The sequence below is a fragment of the Lissotriton helveticus genome, chromosome 5_1 (assembly GCF_964261635.1).
Source record: "Lissotriton helveticus chromosome 5_1, aLisHel1.1, whole genome shotgun sequence".
NCBI classification, from domain to species: Eukaryota; Metazoa; Chordata; class Amphibia; order Caudata; family Salamandridae; genus Lissotriton; species Lissotriton helveticus.
The window spans coordinates 240710722-240724020 of record NC_136065.1 but is presented as its reverse complement, the minus strand read 5'-3'; the positions used below and the strand labels follow the sequence as shown (position 1 = coordinate 240724020).

Sequence of the window (13299 nt, the reverse complement as noted above, 5' to 3'; positions counted from 1 at the left end):
CTGTGGTACTACGACCTTGTTGACCTCTCGTAGGTCAATCACAAAATGATATGTATCGACCTTCCCCTGGGGTCCTGACTCAGATGATTTCTTCAAAATCGGGAGGATCGGACTGTTACAACATTGGCAGCCGTTTCCTCCACCATCCCTTTATCAATTAAGTCCTGGATGATCGAGAGCAAAGCTCGCTCACCCGTCGGTGAAATCTTATACTGGGGTATGCGTGGCAATTTCGCACCCTTCTTCAACGTAATATGGACGAGAGGGATGTCTAATTTTCCGACATCCGCATCCCCTGTGGCCCATAACGTTGCAGGGACGGTATCGAATTCAGGCGGGAGGGGCTCATTTTTGGCAAAACATTGTTTCATTCCATCAGCGTAGGGCTGTATGGTCAAATAAACACCGTCTGGGGAGGTTTAGAGATGGGGCTTACCACTGGGACTCCGGAGAATCCCACAGATACATTATTGTGCCCGGACAGAGACGCCCTTGGAACCAAAGATCGAGCAACCAAACTATTCATTGCTCCTGTGTCAATTAGAAAATTCTCAGAAGTCCCCATTAACTCCCCTGTCGCATAGGGTCCTTGCTGATTGACTGGGATCGACACCTGGCCCCTACTCTGTCCCTGGCTGTCCTATGGGTGGTCATACCTATCCTGCTCGCAACATGAGTAATCCTCATTATAGTATTGTCTACTCTGAGGGTTGTCAAAATGGTTCCGTTCGGACTTGCCTTGAGCCGCCTCTTCCCTGTGCATATCACTCCGGTCTGGGCCACTCCGTCCACGGCCTCGTCCCCGAACCGCTCCGTTCTGGGCGAGTAGCAACGGACACTGAGCCTTCCAGTGTCCCTCCTGTTTGCAATACGCACACTGATGTAACCCTAACGGTTCGCCCGGGTCTGCGCCTGCGCCTCTGCCTGTGCCTCGGCCCGTCCCCTCTCCTCTGGATACGGGCCCTCTAACTCCTCTCCCCCCTCCTTGTCTTCGGACGACTTGCTGTAACAATACTCGAGTCTTAAGATCCTTAGCCTTCTTCTCCACTTTATCCTTGCTCTCATTCTCCCTATGCTCATAATATTGGGCCATGCTCAGTATCACAGAGAGGGTGGAGGTAGTCCAGGTACTTTCGGCGGCCTGTAATCGTGTAGAAATTTCAGGGGCTAAATTGGTTACAAACCTATTTACGAACAACCGGACCCCACCTTCCGTTGCCAGATCCTGCCCACTGAAATCGATAAAAACTCCCTCAAACCGAGTGAAGAAGTCGGACACACTCTCATCCTTCTTCTGCCTACAGGCTGTCAATTTATCCCAGTCAACCTTCCGCGGAGGAATCAGAGTATGCATGTAAGCTATGATTTTCACTGATAAGGTGGTAATTTCATTCCTAGGCTTATCACCAGGTTTACGGTCTCGGTCCCAGTCTTTTAACTCAATCCAAGTCCCCCCTAGCTCGGCAGCATGATCGGTGTCATGCACTTGCCGCCATATGTCAACTGGTACCAATAATCCGAAAAACAACTCAATATCTGCCAACGTCATCACAGCCGAGGCTGCGGCTTCGGTCAGCTCTTTGTAGTAGGCGGTGGGATTCTTGCGGGGGTCGGGCAATTGTGATTTAAGGGCAAGAACCTCGCTCCATTTCCATGGAGTGTACACCCATTGTTCCTGAAAACGGGCGTCTACCCTAGCTCTTACGACCTGGTCAGCATTGTCACGTAGTTCGGGTATTTCAGGATGATAAATAGGGTGTACTTCTCTCATGGGGTGCTGGGAAGTCCAATTGGGACATTTTAGGAACATTCTGCCGCGATATTTCACTAATGTGTCGACATTTTTGTACACCTCCTCTGGGTCCATGTTAAATTTATGGGCCCAATCTCGGATGTTATACAGTATTTGGGGTACCGCCCCATCCCGGAAGCATAGTTCCCAGGCCTCGATAAGATAGCAGGACATTTGGTGTAATGCATGTTGCTGCATGACTAGTTCGAGATCTTTGATTGTACTCCACAAATCCGCTACCGTATAGATATTGTTCCGCATCCACTTAGCTGCCTGATCCGCCACTGCTTCTTTCTCACCATACTCCACTGATCCCCTGGTGAATAATTGTCTAGCTCTCATACCACCATGCTCTTCTAACGGGGTGCGCCCCCTATCTGCAGGCGTCGTGCTAGCTGATTGAGAGGTCCAAATGGGACTCGGGGCTGCTAAAACCACTCGGGAAGCAGCAGCGGGCGGCTGGCGGCCCGGGAGAAGGGTAGCCATGTCTCTCGATGAGGTAGCAGCGGCACCATAAGTACCTAGGCAGACGAGAGACACGCTTGCTGCCGGGGCGGAGGCCGGGGGAGCTGTAGCAGGCTGAAGAGGCAGAGCGGGATATACATGCTGAGGCGCATACGGGGTGGGGGTCGTGCATTCAACAAATACTCTATCTCATCTTCCGTCTCATTTCGAGTCACATTACTTCCATCTACTTGTGACCTAAACTGCCGGTCTGCATACTCGATGTTCTGTTCAGTCTTATTTTTGTCAAGAGCAATGGCTTTCTGAGTTACAGTCTGCCCTGGCTGTATCTTCATTAATTTCTCGGACCGTATGCATCTCCGTTTGGCCTCTTTCTGCCATTTGTTAAGGGTATCAAACATGGATGGTCTGCTCCATTTAGCACACAGACGTTCCTGCAAATACTGGATCTTTTTCTCATCAAAAGATCCTGTCTTTGGCCACTGGAGTTCTACATTGTCTTTGGTGTACTTATTCCATAATGTATTAAATAAGAGGGGTCCGATACCATGCTTACAGTACATATCATGGCTAGGAGTTCCCTCCGGAGGAGCGGGTTGGCTTTCGTCCAACCTCGTACCTCCTCGGCCAGTACAGCCAAAGCATAGCTTGCTGAAGCACGGCATTACTCTTTTCCTAGGCCGGTAATGAAAAGGAAAGGTATTATTTACAACACTCTCATACACATGGCCATGTTCTATACTCAAATCCACTCTCACAATCTCACACAAGTAAAACGACTACAGTTCTACAGAAACATAAAACAATACAACAAATGGGATTTCCAAACAAAAGGTGGAGCCCGTCGCCTCCCACCTATGGAGAACTCTTTCCAAATCTCAAGAAGGCTCAAAGAAATCAAACAGCCTTGTCCTTAGACTGCCTAGAGATAGCCACACAGGTTCCTCAAAACCACAGACCGACCTACGGACCATCCAACGGCATTCATGGTTCACCTCCCGAACTATTCTGGCTAAGCCCGCTTCTCAAGCGCCGCTCCAGATCTGTCCGAGTAAATGTAAATGTAAATGTAAATTGATACTTGTATAGCGCACTACTCACCCGCAAGGGTCTCAAGGCGCTTGTACGAATACCGCTGTGGAACCCATCCTGGCTTTCCCTGTGAGGTGTCCACTCCTGGGCACCCCCAAGGTGGAGGCCAGGCATCCTTAGCGTTGTGGGGGCCGTTGTGAAGATTAAGCAAGCTATTGCCCAGAGTTGCAGAGTGGGACTCCATGATTGGAATAGGCACCGAGGCGAGAATTATCAGGTCCGTGGAATTTTTGAGCCCAAGACCCGCCGAGGCGGGGAATTGAACCCTGGTCCCGGGCTAGACCTCTGCATCAGGGTCTGCCACTCTAACCATTGAGCCACACTTCTCCACAAGTGCTACCCAATCTCAACCGCCGGCGTTTCCGAGAGCAGTCCGGCCGGGTATAAACTTTTCCACAAGTCACACCAAGGCGTCTGGTCTTATTCTCTAGCTATTTCCAAAATTCAAAACAGGAGCTTCTGCCCGTGCAGTCTTAATACTGCCCCGTCAGACCCCCCTTTTCAAGTTCTCCGTGACCAAAAGTCACCAAAATTCCAAATACCAAATCCAAATCCAAAAAGGGTATCCAACATGAGACAAGACAAATCACTCACCTGGTGCACTCAGGTCCAATTGGGCGTTCTCCACTACCAACTCCCGTGGACCAACGTGGCCCGTTCTCGGGTTACACCCTAAGGACTCCGGCGTGGGGTCACTAGCAGCCGAGCTCTCCTGATCGGGAGAGCGGAGCGGACCCCAATTCTTCGGCCGATCCTCCCCTCCCGGTCAAGATCGCCCTTTCCAATGTCCCGCTTTCCTGATTACAGGGGGACGACCCCAACGCGGAGTCCCGGCGGAGTCGCCAACTGAAGTACCCAAAAAGTAATCACAACCTAAATAGAGCCATACTTACAAAATAGCCCATATACTAATTACCAATAACCAGTCAGTTGGCAGTGTAGAAGGTCCAATCGTTTATTACAAATAAACAAACTCTGCCAGAGGAGCTCCTTGCGACCTAACCCCACGAGGTCCGCCAAGAAGACTGCTGGCACATTGTTAGCGCATCACATATATACTGTTACATTTCGAAGTTGTTACCTAAGATGGAAAAATACAGGCTGGTACAGGTTGGTGCAAAGGAAAGACCATATATGGAACACAAAACCCCTCAGATATAGCGCAGCTCGTTATAGCAAGGTCAAGCGGGTGACTCCCTTCTGCTAATTTCGAGAGAGTCCGAACAGCGCTCCCCGGGAATGTGCTTGCCCAATCCACCCCCACCTATAACCTTGACAAGCCTAACGTGCAGAAACAGCAGGTTGCTACAGTTGTACTATTTCACAGGGGAATGGAGCTCATAGATGTGCATTGGAAAAGGTTGTGCTGGTGCTGAATGCTGAAGGCGGGCTAGGCCACAAAATGGCGCTTGTCGGGTCAACCTGCGCTTTACGTATAAGCTAAAATAATGTGCAATAAAGTGTATGTGAGTTCTAAAACAGTCTTGTGTGTCAGTATATTAATGTTCGAAGACTTATATCTGCATAATAGCTACACCATGCTAATTACTAGTACTAACTTACATGTGTTACTAAGCCCAGATCGAATTCTGGTTCCTCAATATACTGGACCGAAGTAAAATCAGCCGAACTACGAATTCTGATTTACTCACCTGTTATCAGGAGAGTCCTCAGTGCTGCATCTTTGAGCCCAGTACTGATCCTAAGAAGGAATTTTAACCTTACTTACCAGTAACTTGAATTTCCTTGCATAGGGTATCATTGCCTGCTTTTTTCTGGAAAAGTTTCTAAGTGTCGATTTTTTAAACTTACAAATATTCCTCTAAAATCAGCCGAACTACGAATTCCGATTTACTCACCTGTTATCAGGAGAGACCTCAGTGCTGCATCTTTGAGCCCAGTACTGATTCTGAAAAGTAATTGTAACCGTACTTACCAGTAACTTTAATTTTCTTCCATAGGCTAACATTGACTGGTTTCACTTGGAAATTCTTTTAAGTGGGGAGTTTTGGAACTTACAAATCTTCCTCTAAAATCAGCCGAACTACGAATTCCGATTTACTCACCTGTTATCAGGAGAGACCTCAGTGCTGCATCTTTGAGCCCACTGCTGATCCTGAAAAGTAATTCTAACCATACTTACCAGTAACTTGAATTTCCTTCCATAGGATATAATTGCCTGCTTTTTGCTGAAAAAGTTTCTAAGTGTTGATTTTTGAAACTTACGAATATTCTCTAAAAATCATGGCAATGATAAAAACGTAATTACTTGCCTGTTTTAGATAGAGGTCCCAGTGCTGAACCTAGGAGTCCAGCACTGAATTACAAAAGTAACGTGAACATACTTTACCTGCAATATGAATTTCCTTCCATAGGATAACAGTGGTAATTCCAACGGGAAAAAAAATTATATACATATATTAAAATAAAAATATAAAACAAAACAAATAAAATTCAGTTTCAATATTTAAAAAAAAACCATTTATATTAAAAATATATAATGTAATTTAAAAAATAAAATATGTAAAAATAAACCGTTTAAAAACTGTAGCAAATCAGAATCAAAAAAATACATATAACTATTATTACATTTAAAAATTATCATTTAAAAAACCTTCGAAATTCACTGAAAAAACCATAAGTTTCAGACATGTTATAGTTAGGAATTAGGATTTAAAAAACCTTAGATATTCACTGAAAAAACTATAGGTTTCAGGGCTGTTATAGTTATCTGGACATTTCACTCATACAAAACCATTGATATTCCTCTGTTATAGTTAGTTCTGCTAACTATAACTCGCCCCGCAAACCAGTGCTGATGATGTCACATATTACATCATTCATGCCATGGTCAGTGACATCGCTGATGACATCTCAAATGACATCTCTGATGACATCATCCACGTGACAATCAGATACACCTCATCATACAGTAGCATAACCTTTCATCACTCACTGTAAAATACAGAGTACCATATTTGAATCCATTGACACACCAATACAAGTTTCTAAAAACCCATTTAGTGATTCCTAGATCTACACACATAGCTAATCACTTACCTATAGATTCACTCATACATGCTGTCAATGATCAGTAGAAGACTATCAAATATACGTACACACCTATATCGACATTACACACCAGCACACATCATATTCACTTATGCAGTCATCCTACTCACTTATGCAAACAATGAATCATACTTACATTTACTCAGCTACACACTTATACAAACACCACTTCATTTATTCATATAGATAGTAACTCATACTTAGTGTGTTATAAATTCACTATTACAAGTATACAGTTATCCATACAGTCACTCATATATTCACTGAGTCTTATGTATGCTTATTTATATACAACAACTGTCACTTACACTGCCTTTATTTTTCTAGTTTGTTGGACATGTACCATTGAGAGACATATTTGCTCATCACCACCCCCATAAAGATATTCACTCACCCAAACAACTGTTATAACATGTAGTCTTAACCTCATATACCTACTGAATCAACTATTCACACATCTTTGGGCAGTCACACACCCCCCACCGAACCACACACACATTCACTCTCCCATACAAATACTCAGTTAACTAATCAATAAGTAATATAGACTTTCACATAGCTAGTAACCAACTGGTGCAGCAGTTTACACAACAATTGACAAAGTGATACAGATATCCACACAGTTTAGTCACTATCCAATATATTTATTGAGACACTATAAATTAGTCAAGTAAACAGTCAATCACCCTGCTACTAAATCCTCCATCTAGATATTTATATTTATATATCCACTCATTCTTCAATGCACATTGCTATATATATAATACATATTTAAATAACAAACCAAACAACATTCACTGGATGATGTCATCAGTGATGTCATTTGAGATGTCATCAGTGATGTAATCAGTGATGTCACTGGCCATGTCATGAATGATGTAATATGTGACATCATCAGCAGTGGATTGCGGGCGTGCGAGTTATAGTTGGCCGAACTAACTATAACGAAGGAATTTCAATGGTTTTTTATGAGTGAAATGTCCAGCTAACTATAACAGCCCTGAAACCTATAGTTTTTTCAGTGAAAATCTAAGGTTTTTTAAATGCTAATTCCTAACTATAACATGTCTGAAACCTATGTTTTTTCAGTGAATATATATATATATATATATATATATATATATATATATATATATTATATAGTAAATACACACATATATATATATATATCTCCTTAAAACCCTTCAACCCGTACCCACTCTACACACTAAGATTCCTCTTGCCACCCAAAAACCCATACCCACCCTAAACCCAAAAAATTCCCTTGCCAGCCAAAACCCCTACCCACCCAAAACACAAAAATTACCCCCTCACCCAAAAGCTCATACCCACCCCAAACCCTAAAATGACCCTTGCCATCCAAAAACCCGTACCCACCCTCAAACCTAAAAATGCTCTTGCCTCTCAAAAACTCATACCCACCTTAAACCCTAAAAATTCCCTTGCCACTCAAAAACGAAAACCCACCTCAAAACCTAAAAAATCCCTTGCCACCCAAAAACCCATACCCACTGTAAACCCTAAAATTACAATTGCCACCCAAAAAACCGATACCCACCCTAAATCCTAAAAAATCCAGTACCACTCAAAAACGTAAACCCATCCTAATCCCTAAAAATTCCATTTCCACCTAATAACTCAGTATGACTCTATGTAGCCATGCGCGCCTCCTCCTTTATTAGCAACATGCCCTTGGCACCTGGCCCACCCGAGGCCAATTACTAACAAAGCGCGGGAGACCGCACTTTGTTTTTTTTCTTCTATTTTCGGCAGGAGCCACGGACCCAGAGTAACACCTGTCTAAATGTTTTTTTTAGAAATGTTTTTTGGCCCTGTGTTACCCCCCAAGATGCCCCCTTATCTTTCTTTTTTTCAACGTATTATTTTGGTACACACCTCAAGCCATGTCCCAAGATGGCTACCAACACTTCCTTGTTTGACGTGTTTGCAGCTAATCAGATTTGAGCACGGGGACTGTCGGATCCTCGAAGGATCTGCGTCCCTATATATATAAATTTAGATTTCAGTTGAAAACTATGCAACTACTAAGCGGACTTACACCATATCACAAAAAGGCACTTCACTGGACCAGCATCTACCTTCCTCCCAAATATGGTGTAATTCCGTTCAGCAGTTCAGGCTGTAGCCGTGTCTAAAGGTCATATGAGAATTAACATAGGAAACATACGTTTTTTTACCCCCCCTCTTTTTCTCTGCCCCTGTTTGACAGATCACCCAAAACTTTCCAGGTCCCACAAAAATCACAGGGGTGCTTTTTAAAAAAAAGTTTGTGACGAATGGTCAAGCGACGCCAAAGATATAGGCAAGTCCAAAAACGCATTTCCTAACTATAACTATCCACTGGCGGTCGCAAGTAGGTCATATATATATAACGCTTAATACCTACCTAATTCTTACATTTAAAACACATATGCCTTTACCATTCATGCCTTTAAAATGAAATTTGTTGTAAAGGCATGCGTGGACAGGTATATGCGTTGTGTGGTAATGCCACTCGCGTTGTAACAACCGCTAAGTGAAGGTAATGCTTGGTAATGGCTGCTTCCAGTATGGGAAGCACATTTTCTTATCTCAATCTAACCAAACCTTGCATGTGAGGGCTTGTTTTTTTTTACCTTTATTTCACCTTGGACAGCTGCCTTTCATTCGAATTTTTAGACATCTTTAAAACAATGTTTGTGACTGCACCTCAACCACAACCTAAGTTTTTTCCTCCTTAAACAATGCTGCCTTCCAATTCTTTTGTTAGATAGCTTTAAACCATAGATATGACTGCAAAAACACAGGATGCGTGCAAGGTACACAGGAAACTGTTACCCTTCAGTTATAGGTCATGGGTTTCCAAAAAGCGAGCCTGTTAGACAGCTTTAAACAAGATTTGTAACTGCACCTCTTTCACAACCTACGTTTATTTTCAATGTTACTATGCCAGAAAAAGTGCTTTAAAGGCACACTTTGCCATGCTTTTAAAAACAAATAGCATTCATCCTTAGCTCAAGCACACATTTGATCAAATTCGGGGACATACTTGCCTTTAATACACACACACTCTGTCCATTCCATTCCATTTCCTTTGATATAAGAAAATGTGCTTTCCATCTCTCTTCACTTGCATTCCCATAATGGAAATTTCATGCATCTTTTTTACATGTTAATTAATTTGCACAATAATTGAAATCATGTTTATCAATTTTAATTTTAATTATTTCAGAAATTAAAATTAAACAGCCCTTTGACCAAACATGATATGTATTTACTATCACACTACCCATTATCCACCTTACTGATTACCTTCCACTACCCATCCCATGCTCTATATTAAACACCCCCAAACACCCATACAAAGTACATTGTTCAGTATATCATAATGTGTTTTTAAGACAACCATTGTTCGTGTTGCTACTTCCCTTCCATTTCATAATATAATTCAAAGGTCTTACAATTTCTCATGCATTATTAAATCACAAAAGAATAACGGCTGTTTCGTAGCAATTTAGAATAAACTTTAAACATAGTGTACAGCCACAGTGCTGTACAACACAGCTAAAATAAACTAAACCAATAGCTCTCTTAAAGGCGAGACCTATTGGCTTTGCCAATGCTTGTTTCTCTTTTCTTTCAAATGGGGTCAGGGGAGTAGATTTAGTAGTAAGATACACTATAACAAAGTCATGATACGTAGTAGGGATTGCTGTCCAATCAGAGCGTTATCTTATAGAAAATAATTAGTTCACAGCAAACAAAGGCTTGGTAGTTAAAGGAGTACCAAAAAAATACATAAGAGTGTAGCTTTTATCTGGGCCCACTATACTAATCCAGTTTTATAGTGTTTGCGTGATAAGGTGATATCACCACTTTAATATAGGAGTTTAGGGACAATGTTTTCCTCTAGGGAGACACGGTGACTCTTCACCAGTCTTTTTTTATCATTTGTCAGGTTTACTACAGATCTAATTATGCTCCTAGCGATAGAACGTAGGTGTCAGATAGGAGTTTTGAATGTATCAAAGAGGCTATGATACACCTGGTTCTAGAGCCTGGATGCTCAGATAGCTAAGGACGTTGAGCTGACACGGTGTTGCCTGTTCCTAAAAATCAATACCCAAAATACTTATTTAATGTGGCGATGTCTATGGCACTCAAGAGTTCGTGTGTGAGTTCATGTAATTGCCTTTATAAAAGGAAGGCAATTACATGAACTCACACACGAACTCTTGAGTGCCATAGACATCGCCACATTAAATAAGATCCCTCTAAGGATACTGACTGTCGATGCTGCTAAGGCATTTGACAGAGTAAATTGGGCTTTTCTGAAAACAATAATAATTAAGAATAATCTAGGTAACTCCTTCTTACATGCGGTAGAAGAAATTTATAAAACTCCAAGATCAAAAATATTGGTAAATGGAAACCTCACAAATGACATTAAAATACAAAGAGGTACCAGACAGGGATGCCCCCTTTCCCCCTTGCTTTTCAATTTATATATTGAGCCCTTGGCAAATAAACTCAGAAAAAACAAGGAAATAACTCCCTTCAGCCATCTAGGCTGGGAAAAAAAGATTGCTCTTTATGCAGATGACCTGATGCTATTTACAGAAAACTACGCCAACTCTAAGTTAATCATAGAAAAAACCTTAAACAGCTTTGGGAAAGTTTCAGGATATTTAGTTAACCATTCCAAGACTGAAATTATGACATAGAACACAATTTTTAATAGCCCAAATGTTAAACAAGAGATAAAATATTTAGGTATCTTAGTGAATCAAAATTTAGAAACAATTCCACAGAACAACCTAAACAGAGTGGCACATGAGGTAAGGAAATTATTCAAAGTATTGTCTAGTCTTCCCTTAAGTTTTATAGGGAAATCTAACATCATAAAAATGACTGTACTACCTAAATATACATACCTCTTTAATAACATTCCGCTAGAATTTAAAAAAGATTCACTAAGAAAACTGCAAGGAGAAATCACCAGCTTCATATGGGCATCTAAAGGAATAAGAATATCAAGGAAAAAACTTAGGAGGAAAAAAGAATACGGGGGGATAGCAAGCCCAGACCTGATAGAATATCATGGGGCATTCCACTTAAAAAATTTGACAACACTCTTAAACATTCATAAATACTATCCAGAATATTTACAAGCAATGACAGCAGATGAAGATCACTTTCTTTTCAAGTTTGGACACCAAAAGTACTTTAAAAAAAATCAAACTAAAGATATTAAAGGAGGCAGCTAAATTATGGCTTCAAATCAGAACAATTCTAAATATCTCATATTACAGCATAATGGCACCGGTATGGGATTTACCAGGAACCCCAGATTGTTTAAAAGACGCTATGGCTAATCCTCTGAAAAAAGCTGACATTAAATATTGGGGCCAACTTTTAAACGGAACAACACTAATCTCTTGGGAAGATTTACAAAAGATTTCCTATGGAACGGTCTCAAAATTCAAGTTCTACCAACTAAGTAGCTGGGCAACAACATTACCGGCACATGATAAAGACAGAACTAAGCTTGAAAAAGAAATGATAAAAACTTTACTCATAAGTAAGGAAATTGCAAAGTGGTACTGGACCTTTATAGCGGCAGGAGACGAAAACACCCAGATTGAAGACCAAATTTGGGGGAGAGATCTGCCTACGTTAGACCTAGACAGAATATGGGAAAAGTCTTTACAGTTGTGTTGGTCAACATTAAAAACAGCTGCCTTGAAAAGAAATCATCTTTACACACTACACAGGGCATATTGGACGCCAAAAAGACTAGCAAAATTTAAAAATGCAGGAGTGAAAAAGTGCCCTAAATGTGGAGAAGAAAGAGCAGACGACATTCATATGTTTTGGAACTGTCCATCTTTGGAAACATTTTGGAAAGAAGTTGGTAAGACTCTAAGCTTGATCCTCCAAAGAAAACTGAATGTAAGTACAAGTCTTATTCTTTTTGGGATTGGTAACTTAAGAGAGGGGCATGAGCTAACAGTAAGTGAGACAAATTTACTTTTCGTATTAATGGTGATAGCAAGGAGGGAGATTTGTATTAAATGGATCGGACAATTGCCCCCAACACATGAAGAGTGGCTGAATTCAGTTATTAAGGTTAATAGACTAGATAGATGAGGGAAACCTAGCAAAAGATACAAATACTGGGAAATCATGGAAAACTATCTGACCTTCAATAAAGAACAGAACATGCGTTCCCATGATTAATGCGAAAACATTTTCTGGTTGATGAGTATAATACTCATAGAGTAGCCAGGATGGCTAGCTCCCCTCCCTCCGACAACAGAAATGTCAATATGTAATGGTTTAAAGGGCTCCTCTGATACAATCAACTAAGGGAAACTCCCCAAACAAGAAAGAACGACGGGCAGTGAAGGCACCAAAGTACAGAGGTAGAGACCTGAAATTCCATACTCATAGAATTTTCGCAATATGAGGATTAAAAAAAATAAAAAAATAATTGAAATCATGTTTATCAATTTTAATTTTAATTATTTCAGAAATTAAAATTAAACAGCCCTTTGACCAAACATGATACGTATTTACTATCAAACTACCCATTATCCACCTTACTGATTACCTTCCACTACCCATCCCATTCTCTATATTAAACACCCCCAAACACCCATAAAAAGTACATTGTTCAGTATATCATAATGTGTTTTTAAGACAACCATTGTTCGTGTTGCTACTTCCCTTCCAATTCATAATATAATTCAAAGGTCTTACCATTTCTCATGTATTAATAAATCACAAAAGAATAATGGCTGTTTCGTAGCAATTTAGAATAAACTTTAAACATAGTGTACAACCACAGTGCTGTACAACACAGCTAAAATAAACTA

At 41.1% G+C, this 13299-nt stretch overlaps 1 protein-coding gene across 1 annotated transcript in view; it reads left to right on the top strand.

Moving 5' to 3' along the window:
- Positions 1-13299, top strand: part of LOC144753077 (uncharacterized) — a 353653-nt gene that overhangs the window by 72827 nt on the left and 267527 nt on the right. The window lies entirely within an intron of this gene.